Here is a 19981-nt window from a genome sequence, read left to right on the forward strand (position 1 = left end):
TCAATCTGTAAAATGATGAGTAATTTATTTAATGAATTTTGGAATTTTTCCCGAATTCCTAGGTAAATAATTACACAATTCCAAGATGGCGGCCAAATGACAAGATGGCGGGTGTCACAGCCATAATAAATGATTACTGCACTCTAGCGGGTGAGAATTCAACTAACATGGCGTCAGCGCACTTTAGCAGACGATACAATGATGATGGCTTCTAGCAGACGAAGACATGATGGCGGACATGACATCATACTAGTTGACCTTGTTATTGGTGGTAGGTTAGTCTGTAGGTGACTTCCGTGGAGGAAGGATCGGTCGCCATTTTATTTGCCCTCACCGGGTTCGAACCGAGGACTCCAAGCTCCGTGTCGTTAATGTTTGTTTTTTCAATATTTTTTTACTCGAATTTTACTAAGTGAATTTTTTTATTAATTTTAAATTTTTTTCATTAAAATCGGATAATAAGTAAAAAAGTTAAAGATGGCGGCCGTAACGGTTATTGCAATGGTGACGTCATAATCCATGATGACGTCAGAGGCTTATCGTAGGCTGTAGACATGGATGCTTAAGCCTACATATGAACATTTCTAGCTGCTGGGATTTTTAAGGACTAAAAAACGGGAAATTTTCCCTCGAAACGGGAATTTTTCCCTCGAAACGAGAAATTTTTGATTTGTGGAATTTTTTGAGTTTTTTTGGCGGAATGTTTTTCCAGAAACATGGAAATTTTGACAAATTTTGAGGAATTTTAGGCAAATTTTGCCCAATTTTGGCGAATTTTGAGGGTCAAAGGTCAATGTCCTACTTGTCCCGTTACGCTGTGTCCCGTTACTCTCATACAAGATGGCCGCCGTGACGTCACAATCCATGATGGAGGACCAGCACCCGGCACCACCGCCTGGAGCCTGTGCCAGTAGCCCCTATTATATACTACTGGTGTCTTCTTTTCATTGGCTGCAAACTTTTGTGCGGATCACGCATGATTGGCTAACTTAAGTCTTGCAAAGCTTGTCCTTCAGCAAGAGCCCGAATTCCCGCCAATCAACGAGGATGTCGCTTCTGTGAGCTGGACCGCACTTTAGTGAGGCTTCAAATAATAACGTCAATTGTGCACTCATCGTCTCTAGCGTCGTCTGTAACAATATAGATGTCGTCAGAGTGTTAAGCACAATTCACTGGCTCCTCGAACTATTTCTCTATTGCGAAATGCTTCCTGCATCCGTAGCTGCGCAGAAAACTGCCAGAACTTTCTGACAGGCATCACAATTAATGCCTTAGAGTTCACGCCGTCGCACGAAGTTCACGCGGAAAGATGCTTCCGCGATAGACAAACTTTCGCACCAACTGCCGTGACTTCTCAGATTTGGACAGGGTTTCGAAAGATAGAAATAGTTTCAGAAAAAAAATTGGTTAGTAGTATGTAAATGACGGACCTGGGACAGGCGCCAGGCGGTGGTGCTTGGTGCCGACCGCCATCTTGGATTGTGACGTCACGGCGGCCATCTTGGATTGTGACGTCACGGCGGGCATCTTGGATAAGCGTAACGGGACACAGCGTAACGGGACATAACGTAACGGGACACGTAGATCACGGCGGCCATTTTGGATCCGCCATTTTGGATGACGTCATTGCGTTCTCGAAAATTCCGGCATTGTGTTTTCCGCCATATTGGATGATGACGTCACCGTTGCAATTTCCGTTACGCCCGCCATCTTTAACTTTTTTATTTATTATCCGATTTCAACGAAATTTTTTTTAAAATTTATAAAAAAAAATTAAATAATAAAATTTTAATAAAAAATATTTAAAAATTATACTTTTACGACACGGAGTTTGGAGTCCTCGGTTCGAACCCGACGAGTGCAAAAAAAAATTAAAAATGGCGACCGATCCTTCCCCCTAGGTGACTGCAGGCAGACTGACTCCCACCACTTTTTTTCAAAGCATATATATCGTCACCTAGTATGACGTCATGTCCGCCATCTTGTCTTCGATGCTGGAGACCACCATCTTGTTTTCGGCCGCTAGAGTACGCTGACGCCATGTTAGTTTAACTCTTACCCGCTAGAGTGCAGTAATCATTTATTATTGCTGTGACACCCGCCATCTTGTCATTTGGCCGCCATCTTGAAAATCCGTAATTATTTAGCTAGAAATTCGGGAAAAGTTCCAAAATTCATTAAATAAATCACTCATTAATTTACATATTGATTCGATGGATTCCTGTCCTCGGTTCGATACCCGATCGATGCAATAATGTTTAATTTTATGAAAAAATAATAATTTCAATAAACCATGTTCAACATTCTTAAAGAGACTTTAAATCCTCTACTACCATCATCCTATAAGCCATCAAGACCAACATATTGGAAATTCGTTATTTTAATGCTAGAGATTCGGGAAAAAGTTCAAAATTCATTAAATAAATTTGTAATCTATATACTGATTGAATAGATCGACTAAGCTCCTTGGTTCGATCCCTGGATGATACAAAACAACTTTAATTTTAAAAAAGTACCACTAATGTGCAAGGTTTGAGAAAATAAAAACACCGCAAGTTCTATTAAAAAAAACTTTTATTACATACATACTACACTACTACAAGTACAAAAAAAATACACAGACAAATTACTAAAGCCTTGTGGATTTCTCGACGTCTGCATCTGCCACCCACGAATTGAAGCGAGGTGGAAAGCCCCACCACTTGACGTAGGACAGTCCATTTCTTCGTTTTATAATCTTCTCCACCAAGTACGTATCGGGATACAACGTAGGCTGAATCTCTTCGGCATAGAAGCCGCCATGGATAGGTTTGTGGTCCAAATCTTCGAGGTAGTAGGTCCTAGGCTCTGATTCACGAACATGTGTCACACGGAAAAGTTCGGGACTCCAGTTCGCAGTGAAACCTTTCTCGAAGATACCTTTCTGCTTGGAGATTCGCACAATGTCGCCGACGTTAGCTTTACGCTTTCGTGGATCTTTCTTCTTCGTGTTGGGAAAAACTGTTTGAAGCAGGCGATTATCCTTTACGTCCTTTGGCTTCATTTTCGTGGTAGAATGCACCGTGGAATTATACTCGCTTATTAGTTTCGGCAAGATGTCAAGCCACTTGTAATTTCCGTTAGCCGTGAACTGCCGCCACATCTTGGAATGCAAAGTTCTGTTAATCCTTTCGACAACGGAGGCTTTGACGTTACTAAATGTAGAGTAGTGTTTGATGCCATACTTCTTCATCAAAGCCTTGAAGGTCGCATTAGAGAATTCTTTCCTGAGGTCCGTTTGCAGGTGCGACGGTACACGTCCATCATGCAAAATATTGTTCATGGCCTTGGCTACGTCAGTTGCAGTTTTTGATTTGACAGGTCTAGCCCAAGCGAACTTGCTATAAACATCGATGACTGTCAACATGTACTTGAAACCTTTATTCAATCGGGAATACGGTATCATCTCAACAAGGTCCGCCTGGAATAAATCATCAATTCCACGAACTATGACTTTGCGACGAAGGTATTTCCGTCTAGCAGGAGCATGAAGTTCGCGAGCGATTCCGGTTCGACTCATTGTATGTAGCCGGCTTCCTTCAGTTCTTCAAGTATGGAGACTATTTCGTTGATGTGCGAATAGTTTCCTACACTAAGCGATGCATGTAGAATTCTAAGGCGATCAACTAATTCATTAGGGTCGTCCCAATATACATAGTCAAATGTCTGACCACTTTCTAGCTTTTTTAAACCTTCGCCATGTATTGTTAGTTCACTGAAGAGATTAGCGAGAATGTCGATTTTTTCATGATCTACGTCTTTATATACACCACTATCTGGATCGTTATCGCGAAAATGTGCATTGGTTAGCTCTAGCAGTTTTTTGTACTCTTGTAAGTCGTTGTGAGAATATCCTTTAGGCTCCCTGCGAAACAGCAATTCGTACAGACCCGGAGTCCCGCGCGTTTTGAACTCTGCTACGCGCACGATATTTCCTGGTAGAAAGTCTATTTCTTTAGCACCGAGGAACCATTTATTATGTTTTCTGTACACTCCGTAGGTCGTGTCATTATTCCGGCTCGTAAACGATATCAGGTATGGTCGGACCATTGCATTAACTTGATGTCCCTTTTTCGGTATTTTTTTCTTGTGCATGGACTCTGTACTTGTTAAGTCCTCTTCTTCTCGATCTGGTTCATACTTTCTCTTCTTTACAGTCGGCATTTCATCTTCAACTTCTGTCTTCACAATGAAGGCTGGTTCTTCCTTGTTTTTAAGTTCGTCGAGGCGACTAGCGATTGGTTTAAATATCTCCTTATTTTCCATCTCACGTGCAAGTCTGGTTCGTCTAGCAAGTAAATATTTTTCGCGAACAGACTGTATAGCTCGATGAAGGTCACTGGCCAGGTCCGACATTGTACTGGCTGAAAACTTATTGCAAGACCTCCTTTTATACTTTTCTATTCGTTCGCAGAAACTTCTTTCTTGTGTTTGGCCAAATCTGAATTTGTTGACGATTGAGATAGTGATGCTTTCAGACTACTTTGAAAAGTCCTCAGATCGTCCCGTCTTTGTGCATTCGATACTTCGATCATGTCGCGAATGCGAGAATCCGAGGCTTCCACACGCTGGTCGATGGCAACGAGATACTCAAGTAATTCCTTTTTCACACTGTCTACTTTTTGAGCCAGTAGCGAAATGTATTTGCGGATAACGTCGTCATGAGACTTGAGAGCAGTACGTAAGTCTCGACTGCTACGACCGAATTTCGAAATGCTATGATTCATGTTTGACGATAAACTGATCTAAACCTCGTCTGTACCTGCCCTTATATAGAGGCCAGTCTTTGACTATAACTAGGAATCCGTGTTCTTCTTTCCAACACAAGGAGCACATGTCTTTGAATTCCTGGAATGTCATGTCGGTGTTTACGTGATCATCATAAGCGTGGCGTAAATTAAGTTCGTCCATGCGAAACAAAACTATGACATTTGCGTTGTCTCGTAGGAGATGTTTTGGAATACGACTGTACGTCTGACACAGGTAAACGCAGTCTACCTTGGCGTGTCTGCCCATGGAAAAGTACTCTTGTATTATGCCTTGTTTCTCGCACATTACATCGTCGAAAACAAACACGGAATTAGGCTTTGCTTCGCTTGGAGGTACAGCATCGGTATTATCGCTAAACGGAAAATACTCCAGACCATCCACCGAACGTAGAACAGTAGCTAGGCGCTGGTACTTTGGCTGTTGCAACGACTTGGAATACAAGTAGACGTTCTCGAACCGAAGACCATTTGGCTCCTCCAGTAAACTCAGTAAAACACACGTCTTGCCACAGTTTGACGGACCCGCCATTATGCATCGTACAGCAGAAGGCAACAGTAAGCCATGTCGTGATTCACGCGCACTAAATACATCGTCTTGCGTAATGCGCACGGGCAAACACACGTCTTGCTTGACGACCTGCATTGTACTAAAGTAATTGTATAAAAGAAGCGTATTTATACTTTCTGGTCAGTTGTGCGTAATGACTCGAAGAGGTAAGAACAAAAAACACATCGGTGCAGGACTCGTAAACTCGCTGATAAACAACCTACCATTCGAGCTACACATTCCCGGCTACAGATTTTGCGGCCCCGGCATGAAACTAGCGAAAAGGTTAGCTCGCGGTGACGTGGGCATTAATTCTCTGGACGAAAAGTGCAAGCAGCACGATATCGCATATTCATTAAGCAAGGATCTGGAATCCAGGCACCGAGCCGACGAGATATTGGCACAGGAAGCCGAAGATATAAGTAAATCGTCGAACGCGGGACTTGGAGAGAAAATCACAGCGTGGGGCGTTTCCAAAATCATGAAGGCAAAGACGAAATTAGGACTGGGCGCTCGTCGAGCCGGCTCCATCAAGTCAAAGACTAACTCGCGCAAGACCAAACGCAAGACTGGTGCAGGCGTGCAAAAAGCCAAGCAAAAATTACAGACTCTCGACAAGAAGATTATAGGAGGATTTCTTCCTTTGCTTTTGCCTGCATTGGGTGTTCTCGGCGGCCTCATCGGTGCAACGAGCGGTATAGTGCGGGCAGTCAACACTTCGAAGAATGAACGCAAGCAGTTAAAAGAAGCACAGCGACATAATGCCAGCATGGAAGCCATTGCCATCGGTAAAAAAAACGGCGCAGGACTGTACTTACGGCCGCACAAATCAGGCCGAGGCATGAAAAAGAAACGAGTAAAGAGAAAATCCTAAGTTCCCTGCCGAAACGACCGCTCACCAACGTAGATTTAATAAAGTACGCACGCAAACTGAAAATACCAAATTTCCGCGGCGTGTTTATGCGAGACACTTTGCCCAGCAAGCCAAAAACGCACGAACGTGCCATCATTAATTTAGACACGTCGGCGGGTCGCGGCACGCACTGGGTAGCCTATGTAAAGACTGGAAACATGGGCGAGTACTACGATAGTTTTGGAAATTTACGGCCTCCGCCCGAACTGCGACAGTACCTGGGTCGGACCACTACGTTGTTTTACAATTACGAAACGGAACAGAGGCCTAATCAAACAAACTGCGGACACTTGTGTCTTCGCTTTTTAACAAACAAAAATTAGCTGACAAATAAAAATTGCTACTTAAAGGTTGTGCAGTGACGATAATTTATTAGTCATGTCGATAACACTTACCTTGACAGGTCATGCATCTGAGCTGCGGGCGGTTCATTTCCCGCCTCTGGATTTAGACGGAGAATGGTGTATCGGACTCGTAGATTTTCAAACGTATAATGCCATACCGAACATCGACGAGGAAAACTGCAAGATCTGCTTCCTGAAAAGCGATGGGACCGCTCATGAAATACAGTTACCTGTTGGCTCTTACGAAATAGATGACATTGCAAATTACATCAGGGATATGTTACCACAGGATGTAGACTTTCAACTGCGTGGAAATCCAAACACTCAAAAAAGCATTCTAACATGCAGTGAAAATGTCGACTTTACGAAACCTGGGACCATAGGTACGATGCTCGGATTCGAATCAAAGGTGTATGGTACAGGAAGAACGTACGAATCTACGCGCGCAGTAAACATTTTGCCTGTGAATGTCATAAGAATAAACTGTAATTTGGCAAGTGGAACGTATCTCAACGGAAGACTAAGCAACATGATTCACGAGTTTTCGCCGATGGTCCCGCCAGGATATAAACTGGTAGAAATACCGCAAAGTATCATTTACGTTCCAGTCGTCGTGAAGTGCGCACACGAAGTCGTCGTCCGAATCGTTGACCAGCGAGGACGATTGGTGAATTTTCAAGACGAAGAAATTACATTACGTCTGCACTTGAAGCGATGGGCATAAAGTTCGTAACACCGAACAGTTATAAAAGAAATCGTATTGTCGTGAATAAGAACAGTTCTCTACCAGACATCGGTGCGTTAACACCTGACAACATAAAGTATCTCCTTAGTATTGGACAAGTGCCGAATAAATATGGAAGACGAAATCCTCAACGTGGAAGATCCGGTCATTTTTGATGACAGCATTACTAAAATGGAATTGCATGAGTACCAGCCTTTCCTGCTCGGACCGTACGCACTACCATCGGAAGTACGCATTGCAGTACAGCACCAAGATATTTGTACTTTACCTTCGCAGTCATTTCTACGTATAAGAGGCACGCTGACAAAAGCGGATGGTACGCACCCGACAACGACATCAATATCCTGCAATGGTATTCTTCACCTAATCGAGCGCATTACTTATGTACTCAATGGTGTCGAGGTAGACCAGACGAGAGATGTAGGCATAACATCTGCTATGAAAAATTACCTTTCGCTCACGCCAAATGAACTGTCTGCTGCAAAGATGGCCGGTTGGGCTCTCGAGGATGAATATAAGCTTCCGGTTTATGCCGAAGGGAAGTTCGAAGTTTGTGTTCCTCTGTCCATGCTTCTCGGATTCGCTGAGGACTACAAGCATATAATCATTAATTCGAAACAAGAGCTCGTACTGCTTCTAGCCAACACGCACATTAATGCAATTGTCGCCGCTGCTGAAAACCCTCAAGATGTTTCGCTAACACTTCAGTCTATCGAGTGGATGCTGCCCCACATCCAAGTGAGCACCGTTGAGCGAGTCAAGATGTTGAAGAACATAGAAAATGGCAAGAATTTCGATGTGCCATTCCGATCCTGGAGCCTGGAAACTTATCCTGGCTTGCCTCATAGTCAGCGTATCAATTGGATAGTAAAGTCCAGCTTCGCTACGGAAAAACCAAGATACATCATCGTCGGACTTCAGACCGGAAGACAGCTTAATGCAGGAGTAAGTCGCTCTGTATTCGATAACTGTCAAATACGTAATGTAAAAATATTTTTAAACAGCGAAAGTTATCCGTACGTTGACATGAACATGGATTTTGAAAGTGGAAGATTTCTTCTAGCATATCAAATGTATGCCAAGTTTCAGCAAGCTTACTACGGACGGAGACAGTCACCGATACTGAGTCCCGACAGTTTCAAGAACAAGGCTCCGTTAATGGTGTTTGACGTTTCCAAACAGGATGATCGAATAAATTCAAACATCATCGACTGTAGGATCGAGATAACGACTAGCGGAAATATTCCGCCAAACACCTATGCTTTTTGTCTGATACTTCACGATCGGCTTGCTTCGTACAATTGTCGAGACAAACTTGTGAAAATTCTGACATAAATACCGTTTCGTTTTCTATGATAATTTAGTTACGACCGAGCATTGCTAGCGACAAGATGTACTGCAACCTGCAAGGTTTCCAGAGCCAAAACGGATTCGGGCTCAAGGAAATTGGCGTCACTCACGACGGCCGGACTCGAACACGCACTTTCCGACCTCCGTATCCGTGGAAACTACTAGACGAAAAAAGTAAACGGTCGAATGAATGGCTATGTAAATATTATCATGGACTAGAGTGGGACGAAGGAAAAATTCCGTACCACCAAGTGAAAAACACTATTGGAGATTTACTAGTTCAAAACGAAATAATCTACGTTGCCGGACCCGAACAGAAGAAATGGCTACGAGAACTGTGCGACGTTGGAGCAGCTGAAATCGTAGATATACAGACCGACTACGGCTGTCCTTCCCTGCGCAAGCTTAGTGCAATATACGCCATGCAGCTACGTGACAAGTTTGAACGTGTCTGTGCCTGTACAAACTCGCAGCTAATGCAGAAATGGCACACTCAATGTTAGTAGGAGCCTGCATATATAAATGGCGTACCTACGTACGTGCCTTCAGTTGACGTTCGGCCTGCAAGAAGATGTTTACGTTTCATCCTGCTAACGTGTACGTGTGCGCAAGACCTAGCTTCAGCAGTGTCGAGTACAGCTACTGGGATTCCGGGTATCTACGTACATATACAGAAACCTGTGATGGAGGCGCTCAGCATTGGCGGTTTGCGCACTTTCCTGTGTCCTACGAACCGACTCAGCAGCTGGTAGCTTGTTGCGAACCTGGAAACTGTGCCGTCTATCACATGAGGCCACACACAATCCTTCCTGCTAGCATCGCTGAGGTAGTCGCCTCGTCTGCATGTGCAACACCAAACATGGACGTGTTGCAACCTGTTGCGACCTGTGATGCTTCTACGCAGACGTCCAAACGGTGTGCGTCTCGTCGTCGCAGTTCAGGCAGTGAATCTGTCCCAACTAGCACTGAGCCAAAGCCCAGGCGTAGACGTGGTCACAGACGTCATCGACCATGTCTTGTCGGAGTTGTCGACGTCGCAGAAGATGACCAGCTGGAAACCTGTGTTCCTGATCCTGTGGCCTGCGAACCAGTTGGAACCGGAGTCAACGAACCAGTTGGAACTGGAGTCAACGAACCAGTTGGGACCGGAGTCGACGTGTCAGTTCGTGCGGCGTTAAAGACTTTGCTTGTGAAAATGCTTGATTCCTTAACCTAATATGTATTTGTGTAATTTTTATAAATAAATGTGTAAAACTTGAACTCGTATGCTTTTTATTTCTACAATTTTTAGGTACCTAATAGGAAAAAAAATAATTTTAAATACAGACATTATTTTGACTCATGAGGTATACCAGTAGACCACGGGTATATAAGCGAGGTTCGGACGACTGGACCCGCAGTTCACCTCTGGTCGCGGTGCAGTACGGACGTGCTCTCTCCATTAAGTTTCGTGAGATTTAGTTATGTCGAGCGTAATAGAATGTTTACCGACAGCAGCTGGGACCTCGATGGCAGCAACGATGATGGAGTCGGAGATCCCGATACCATTAGCAGAGGAGACCATGGCAGCGGAGGGCTCAATGGCTGAGGTGACGACAGCTGTGAAGATCCCGATACCTGCTGCAGAGGAGACAACGATACGTGCTGTTCCATCATCAGCTGAAGTTTCACCATCTGCATTCCAGACTTCAATTAATGAAGAGCATACATCGCATCAATGCAAATATTGTGGTGCATCATTTACTAGAACTTCAAATGCGCGCAGACATGAAAGAAGCAGCTGTCAGAATAATGCTCAAAGAATACTGTTTCAGTGCAATAAGTGCAAAAAACTAATTTCACGTCTTGATAGCTTACATCTACATTATAAAAAATGCTCCGAGAAGTATAATGAACATGGTTATTGATTTGACTCATGTGTTGAACAAGCAAATGAGACTATATAAGTGAGACCCCAGGTGATATGTACTTCAGTCTGTCTCTGACTGCGGTGATGAACGGCTCGGATAGTTAGACTTGATTAATAGACCAGTATCTAGCTATTCTTGAGAACTCGATGGCATCATTACCAGTATCAACACCAACCTGGATCGAAGGTCTACCATCATCAGTGCAGAGCACGATGACATCGACGTCTACAGCTACACCTGCTCTCTCAGCACAGCAGGAGATTTCGACGCGTGCAACATCTTCCGCAGAGCAGACCTCAACGGCTTCAGAAGTTAACATGTCAGCAGTGTTACAATGGTTGTCAACAGTTCCAGTGGCATTGATGAAGGAAGGAGCATCCAACGGTGTTCCATCACCCGACTGCACATACTGCGAGAAGATCAAAAACTTGAAATTACGTGATTATGTAATACACAATTGTAGTGGTAACTCTGAACGCATTAAATATCAGTGCAACAGGTGTTTAAGCAAGTTTATACACTATGGAAGATTAAAACGGCACCTCAGGAATTGTGATAGACTGGCTGTACATTCATCGGAATCAAGCTGTATATTTTGTAACAAAACATTAGCAACTATTCGAAGTGCAAAACAACATGAAATATATCACTGTCCTTTTAATGAAGTCGATAATTCTGCTTTGTGTGCAAATTGTGGTGTACCAATATGTCGACCTGATAAACTGAATAGACATTTAAAGTCATGTAAAGGACTTAGTCTGTATAGTAAGAAGACTGTTTCAATCGAGAAATCCACAAGGCTTTAGTAATTTGTCTGTGTATTTTTTTTGTACTTGTAGTAGTGTAGTATGTATGTAATAAAAGTTTTTTTTAATGGAACTTGCGGTGTTTTTATTTTCTCAAACCTTGCACATTAGTGGTACTTTTTTAAAATTAAAGTTGTTTTGTATCATCCAGGGATCGAACCAAGGAGCTTAGTCGATCTATTCAATCAGTATATAGATTACAAATTTATTTAATGAATTTTGAACTTTTTCCCGAATCTCTAGCATTAAAATAACGAATTTCCAATATGTTGGTCTTGATGGCTTATAGGATGATGGTAGTAGAGGATTTAAAGTCTCTTTAAGAATGTTGAACATGGTTTATTGAAATTATTATTTTTTCATAAAATTAAACATTATTGCATCGATCGGGTATCGAACCGAGGACAGGAATCCATCGAATCAATATGTAAATTAATGAGTGATTTATTTAATGAATTTTGGAACTTTTCCCGAATTTCTAGCTAAATAATTACGGATTTTCAAGATGGCGGCCAAATGACAAGATGGCGGGTGTCACAGCAATAATAAATGATTACTGCACTCTAGCGGGTAAGAGTTAAACTAACATGGCATCAGCGTACTCTAGCGGCCGAAAACAAGATGGTGGTCTCCAGCATCGAAGACAAGATGGCGGACATGACGTCATACTAGGTGACGATATATATGCTTTGAAAAAAAGTGGTGGGAGTCAGTCTGCCTGCAGTCACCTAGGGGGAAGGATCGGTCGCCATTTTTAATTTTTTTTGCACTCGTCGGGTTCGAACCGAGGACTCCAAACTCCGTGTCGTAAAAGTATAATTTTTAAATATTTTTTATTAAAATTTTATTATTTAATTTTTTTTATAAATTTTAAAAAAAATTTCGTTGAAATCGGATAATAAATAAAAAAGTTAAAGATGGCGGGCGTAACGGAAATTGCAACGGTGACGTCATCATCCAATATGGCGGAAAACACAATGCCGGAATTTTCGAGAACGCAATGACGTCATCCAAAATGGCGGATCCAAGATGGCGGATCCAAAATGGCCACCGTGATCTACGTGTCCGGTTACGTTATGTCCCGTTACGCTGTGTCCCGTTACGCTTATCCAAGATGGCCGCCGTGACGTCACAATCCAAGATGGACGCCGTGACGTCACAATCCAAGATGGCGGTCGGCACCAAGCACCACCGCCTGGCGCCTGTCCCAGGTCCGTCATTTACATACTACTTTGGTTTTGTTTTAATATGCAGTTATGTTGAAACTATCGAATAAATCAAGGGATATTCGTTTCAGACGTAAAAATAGTCAAACATACCCAGTCAGTGGCTGGAAATTGTAAATGAAAATGATGATTATAGTAGCAAGGCGGATGTAAACAAGTGTCGCAGCTTTAAATTATGAAAAAGTTCCTTATACCTAGCTGTATAAAACAAAACTGCCTATGCTAAAAAAAAATTATCGGAATATTTTTTTGATTTTACTGCCACATTCATTTGGCTGTCTTATAGCGACACCTTTTAACATTTTACATTACCTTACCATTGCATTTGCAATAGGAAGTAAACATCTGTGCTACGTGTTTGAGTGTTACTCATATTTATACTATGGCTATGAACACATACAGATTGCAAGTTTGATATTAAGTTCAGTAATGGAAGAATTATTGCAAAAATAAATTGTCAGCTTAACTTTATTTCGCATATGCTGAATTTATTTCCCATCTGGCTCTGATAAGTGAGGTCCACTCGATCTCCACTTCATTGGGCCAATGAGAGCGCAGATGCTATATTATATAGCAACCGAAATTCATTTGAAAGACAGAACGTCATATCAGAGGTGTAGGCGGGATGTTAAGTGCAATATCGCTGGTGTTTCTAGCGCGGTATCGCCGCTAAACGCAAGGCTCTGAACTGGCGCGCAGTCTTCTCGTCGTGCATATCAGATATAAGATATGAGTGGCGACTTTAACGTTATGTGGATATTCAGAGCTTTAAAATTACTCTGAAAATCCAGGCTGGAAACAAAATGCGCTCCGTCTTCTCTTGGCGTATTCTTAAAGGTTTTTCGTAAACAGTTCCCTCTCGGATATCTCGAGCAGTTCTTCAGTTGCGTGTTTTATCTAAGCTCTGCTCACCTTGTGCCTGGGGCCTGGGGCCTTGGGCCTTAATAAAGCACACAACCACAACACGATTAGGAAATTATTAAGATTTTCAACCTATCACGACAAAAACATTTTCGCGATATATTACTTCCTCTTGTAATTGAAAAGCCTGTGCTCAAAAAAAATATATAAAAAATTGTTTGTCTGTAAAGTCGGTTTACGGACGATAGTTTAACGTGACGTCATAACAAAACTTTGATGAAATGATTGCATACTTTATGAATAAAATTGATCATTTGTATTTTAATAATAAAAGAATAAATACTTGAAATTATACTAGTAATCAGGTTTTTAAAATGCAAGAATAATTAACCATTATTGCCGAAATTGTTGTTGTAATAAGCAATGAAAACCACATTAACTTTTCACTTCACTTTATAAACAGTCGAGTGGAAGAGAGATAGATGCGGCGCAAGCGTACAATGAGTGTAATGGGACACAGCGTAACGGAACAATGTGCGTAACAGGACACTTTTTCGTGCGTGCAGCCGGCGTTCATCGATTTATTAGACATCGTCACGTCAAAAACTTGTTTGGTTATTTTTATCTGCCTTTTGTGTTTGAACGAGTGAGATGACATTGGACACGCATTCGGGAATCGTTTGACTAGTCATCTCGAGTTCTGTTTAAAATGTTCGCCCCGTAAGTATTCCAGATCAATGCTGGAATGGTTACCTACATATTTTATGGCTGATTTCTATTCTAATGTCTCTAAATATTGTAAAATACATTCATGTCTCATTATGTTACCTCGTTTTAAAGAATTTAAAATGAAAACAAAACAAAAATAATTCTAGTATATTTTACCATAAGTATGGTTTAACGTGGTCAATGGTTCAATGACTAGAGACCCATGAATTTCGCGGATTCATTTCGTGTTATGCTAAAATTCAAATAATTATAATTTAGTGCTGCTTCTGTCATAGGTTCTCTGTTAATCTGGAGGACTGAGGGCCAATTAGAGACCCTCACTCATAGAAATGTCGAATGACAGGCCACCCAGACAAGACGACTCACAAGTCAACAGCCAATGAACAGTTGGCATTTGTCCGAGTGTGTAGAGGATATTGGAGTCAATCCTGGAGGTCATTGAATCCGCGAAATTCACGGGTCTCTATCAATGACACATATTTCGGGGTTGATAGTGTTTAAAAGTAAATAGTTTGCAAATCTTTAAATATTACTTATCATAAACTTTTATTTTAACCTAGAAAACCTAAAAGTAAATACAAACATTATCCCATCACCAGGCACAGGCATTTTTCGCGAAAAGATCTGAACACATTTTAGACTGCAACAAGGTATACCCGCACCTGTGGTTTCTGCCTTGTGATTGGCGGCCGTCTGCGAGAGAAGTGGTTGCCATATTTGACCGAGCCACTCAGGACGCGTTTACTTCCGCACTGAATCACTGTGATTGGTGTTGTTACAATCGATATGTATCTGGTAGAAACTCGCCCAATCACGAAACACAGACGATGCTACAGTGTTTTAACTTTAATCTAGTCGCGAAATCTTTTCGCGAAATCTGCATGTCTCCACCCATCAGGCCATCACTAGAGACCTGCCAAATTTGCGGATTCATTCGGTGATAGGCTAGAATTCAAACACATATAACTCTTAGATAATTTTGCTTTTGGCTTACTGTTCATCTGGACGAATCTCAACCAGTTATAAACCCTCAACCAAAGAAGGATCGAATCACAGACAAACCAGCTGAGACGACTTACAAGTCGGCAGCCAATGAACTTGCGTTATTTGCCCGAGTGTACAGGGGTATGTGCAGTCTATCCTGAAGGCCATCGAAACCGCGAATTTTGTAGGTCTCTAGATCACGTATTACGGTTGGTGTTTTATACATGCATGTATGTTAATACCCATTCCATCAATTAATTCTTCCACGTAAGTTCGTTAAAAAGGGATTTTATTCATATTTTAATTTCAAAAGAGTTTGGATTGGAGGCGTAAACCCACCCTACTTTTAGAAAAATGTTGTAAAATTGTTCATGAGAGAAAGTTTTTTATGTTTAGACATAACGATAAAACGTTAGATTGCATGTGGACATGCTCGCGAAAAACTGCAAAAAATGTAATTGTTCCTGTCAGAAGAGATAAGTAGAGATCCGGAAATTTCGCGGATTAATTTAGTCGCAAGCTAGAATGCAAACCTTCACACTCTCGCACTGTGTTCATGATTGGATAGCAGTTATTTGGACACGCCCCTCTACGATCGTGAGCCAATGATGCCCAGCTAGGAGAGAAGTAAGCGAATCAGCTAGTGCCAAATAACAAGAATAAAATTGTTCTCGCTAAGAAATCAACCAATGGGAAAGTAAACATGGGTCGAGCACACCTATAACTTTGAATTCTATCCTGAGGCCAGAAGAATCCGCGAAATTTCCGGGTCTCTAGATATAAGTTTAGATGTCTGAGTCATTAATGATCTCTAGGGATACGGGAATTTCGTGGACTCTTTCTAGTCGCTAGGTAGTTTGCAAACAAGTATACTTTTGGATTTTATTTATTGATTCATTAACAAAACTCCCTCCCCTGCCTTATACGACTGTGGGTCAGTAAATGCCAGCCAGCATTCGAGCATCTGAACCACGCCGACCCATTCAGAGCAAGGGGAGGTTCTACAGTAAGAAACCGGCCAATAGGAAAGCACATACGGGCAGAGTATACATAACACTGTGAATTTTAGCCTGATACCAAATAAATCCACCAAAAAAATCCGGGTCTCTAATGTTCTGCTTACTCGCTAGGTTAACGTTAGATATAACCAGAGACCCGGAAATTTCGCGAATTCGTCTGGCCTCAGGGTAGAATTTAAAGTCATAGGTGTGTTAAACCGATGTTTGCTTATACATTGGTTGATTTCTTAGTGAGAACAGTTTTATACTTGTTAATTGGCACTAGCTGATTCGCTTACTTCTCTCCTAGCTGGACATCATTGGCTCACGGTCGTAGAGGGGCGTGTCCAGATAACTGCGGTCCAATCATGAACACAGTGCGACAGTGTGAAGGTTTGCATTCTAGCTTGCGACTAAATGAATGCGTGAAATTTCCGTATATCTAGATATAACAGTCCAGTTTGTTTAGACATACTGGGAAAATCCATTATCCTTAACTGTAAGCTGTTATTTTTGACCTGAATTTTAATCAAGAAAGCCCACTATGAGATTTTTTTAAAAAATATGTTTTTTTATTGGTATCTAGACAATACTTCTGAACGAGGGAACGACATGTAAGGGCGTGTAAACATGCCTCCAAACAATCTGAATCTTCCATCCACTAACTTATTTTTTGTATACTCATAGTTGACAGGAAAACACCAAACATTACACAAGTAGTAAGTAAATGGCGGTACGAGCGCTGGGTTTCTTGAGAGGTGGTGGGTTGGGTTGACGTGCCGACCACCATCTTGGATTTTGACATCACAGCGGCCATATTGGATGACCTTGACCTTGAACTTCCAAATGGGCCAAAATTTGCCTTTAATCCACCAAAATTTCCAGTTTTTGGAAAAAAAAATTCCGCCAAATAATTTCAAACAATTTGAAAAATAAACAATTTCTCTACTTCAAGGGGAAAATTCCCATTTTGAGGGAATCCAAGATGGTGGATCCAAGAAGATTTCCGGCGTCAAGGTCAAAGTTCAAAATCAAGGTCACCCATATGACCGCCGCGATGTAAAAATCTAAGATGGCGGTCTGTTCCTCCGGCTCCTCCTGGCGAAGCCTAGGCCAGTACCGGCTATTATATACTACTTATGTAAAGTTTGGCATCAGCTGATATTGACTTGTTCTCCACGTGTACATGTTTGTTGCCCATTCTTGAGGTTTTTCCTATGACAACCAGCGTGAAGCCAATATGACATATTTCCAAGATAGTATGTCAAATGTGAAGACTGTGGTCTTTCCCACACTGTTGAACACTTTCACTGTCACAATTTACTAGTTACAAATTATTCAGAAGTTTCGTAAATTTACTAGTAGGCTTCTTACTTTACTTTCTATGAATATGAGGCCACACGAAGAATCTTGGTAAACTACCCAAATATTCAAAAACTGGTTAAGTCTACAACATTCTTCTACGTTCCATGTACCTGTTAACCTGTTTACAACTAGAAGCGTATGCAGAATTAAATGTATGTTTATTATTTTGGCCCGGGGGGGGGGGATTGAAGAACCCGCTCCTGTTGTATGCTTTCAAATTATTTCCATTTTTTGTGGGATAAAGACTTCTGGAAAAAGGGGGGGGGGGGTTAATTCCCCAATGTACTTCCCTCTCTCCATTCGCACGCCCCTGCTTGCAATGGAACACACGGCTCGGAACTCGGAAGTAGGAATCCATTGTAGTTTCTACGGAGATCCAGTATTTAATTTTACGAATTAATTATTTGAGAAGACTTCTTTGTCGAAAAGTTCGTAAGTATTGTGTAATTTGCTGTTAGGGGCTGTCGAGAGTGTGATTGGAAGATTTTAGGGAGGGGGGGGGGGGGCTCGATGGGCTAACCCCCGTTTGAAATTCGAGTTTATTTAATGCTTGGGTTAAAACTGATAGCAAGAAAATTAAGTGTATATTGTTAATAGTAGTATACAAATGTATTTCCTAGATCTGGCGCCGGCGCGTGGATTGTGATTGTCGGTCCGCCATATTGGATTGTGACGTCACGGCGGCCATCTTGGAGGAGTGTAACGGGACATAGCGTAACGGGACATAACGTAACGGGACAAGTAGATCACGGCGGCCATCTTGGATCCGCCATTTTGGATGACGTCATTGTGTTCTAGAACATTCCGGCATTGTGTTATCGGCCATTTTGAATTATGACGTCACCGTTGCGATTTCCGTTACGGCCGCCATCTTTAAATTTATTATTCGATTTTAATGAAAAAAATTTAAAAATTATAAAAAAAATTAAATAATAAAATTTTTAATAAAATATTAAAAAAACCAACATTTACAACACGGAGCTCGGAGACCTCGGTTCAAACCCGAAGAGTGCAAAAAAATAAAAATGGCGACCGATCCTTCCCCCGCGGTGGCTGCAGGCATACTGACTCCCTCCACTTTTTTTTCAAAGCATATATATATCGTCAGGTAGTATGACGTCATGTCCGCCATCTTGTCCTCGTCTGCTGGAAGCCATCATCAGTGTATCGTCGGCGAGAGTGCGCTGACGTCGTGTTAGTTTAATTCTTATCCGCTAGAGTGCAGTAATCATTTATTATTGCTGTGACACCCGACATATTGTCATTTGGCCGCCATCTTGAAAATCCATAATTATTTAGCTAGAAATTCGGGAAAAATTCCAAAATTCATTAAATAAATTTGTAATCTATATACTGATCGATTAGGTCGACTAAGGTCCTTGGTACGATCTAGGACGATGCAAAAAAATTAAATATAACATCAATTTAACATAATAGTAACAGGTTCGAGGAATTAAACACCACAAGTTCTTTTACAAACATAATATTTATTACATAATTTCTATTCTACTACAGGATCATTTGCGAAAGCCAGCAATCTTATAATCATTTAGTTCCGCAGCGGTGTGAAATGACTAATTCTTAGCTCCAATCGGTTTATACTAGACAGAGTCCAGCCAGAACCTTTACAGACATAGTCCACCTCTTCTTGACAGAGTTTCTGGATACCGTTTTTAACAGTTTGCTTCACATCGTTAGAACTGTAAATTACTGCAGCCGATGTCTTGAATGCACACTTCTTCACTTTGTCATCGAACGGATATGGCTTTCCATATATACAGTCCAACCACAAGTTATATTTCAAAGGTCCGTCTGTTGCTACATCATCAGTAAGCTGATTGATTATGTCCTCTCTGATATCATCAAAAAAATTACAAATGTCTTTCGACTCACCTAACGTATTTAAATAATAGTAGTCCTTCAATGTTCCACGAAATGCAGACTGCGCCAAGTAGAAGCCATTATCGTTCACTTGTAATGCGCCGAACACAGTCTTAGGTTTATTTTCCTGTTCAGACGTCATACCAATCGGTTGCTGCACATCGGTTTTCTTGCTTGTACGCTCACGAGCCTTCAACCTAAACCGAGGAGTCGAAATTTCTGCAGGTAGTTCAGCAGTAGGCACACGGACTTCACCTTTACAGTTTTTCGCATGTCGTCGCAAATTATCAATTCGAGTAAACCATTCATGACACTCATCACATCGAAACTTCATGCGAGATGGATTCTTCGTGCATTTGCTCCGCTCATGTCTTCGTGCATCATGAGCAAATGCGAACGACGTATCACAGTAGCTGCAAGGATACCGTGGTAATGAACACGAACCTTTCAGACCCGATCCAGATACTGACGTTGCCGCAGTTGCACCATTTCCAGGCATTCTCTTATGAACATC

This window comes from Bacillus rossius, chromosome 2 (genome assembly GCF_032445375.1).
Source record: "Bacillus rossius redtenbacheri isolate Brsri chromosome 2, Brsri_v3, whole genome shotgun sequence".
Classification (NCBI taxonomy): Eukaryota; Metazoa; Arthropoda; class Insecta; order Phasmatodea; family Bacillidae; genus Bacillus; species Bacillus rossius.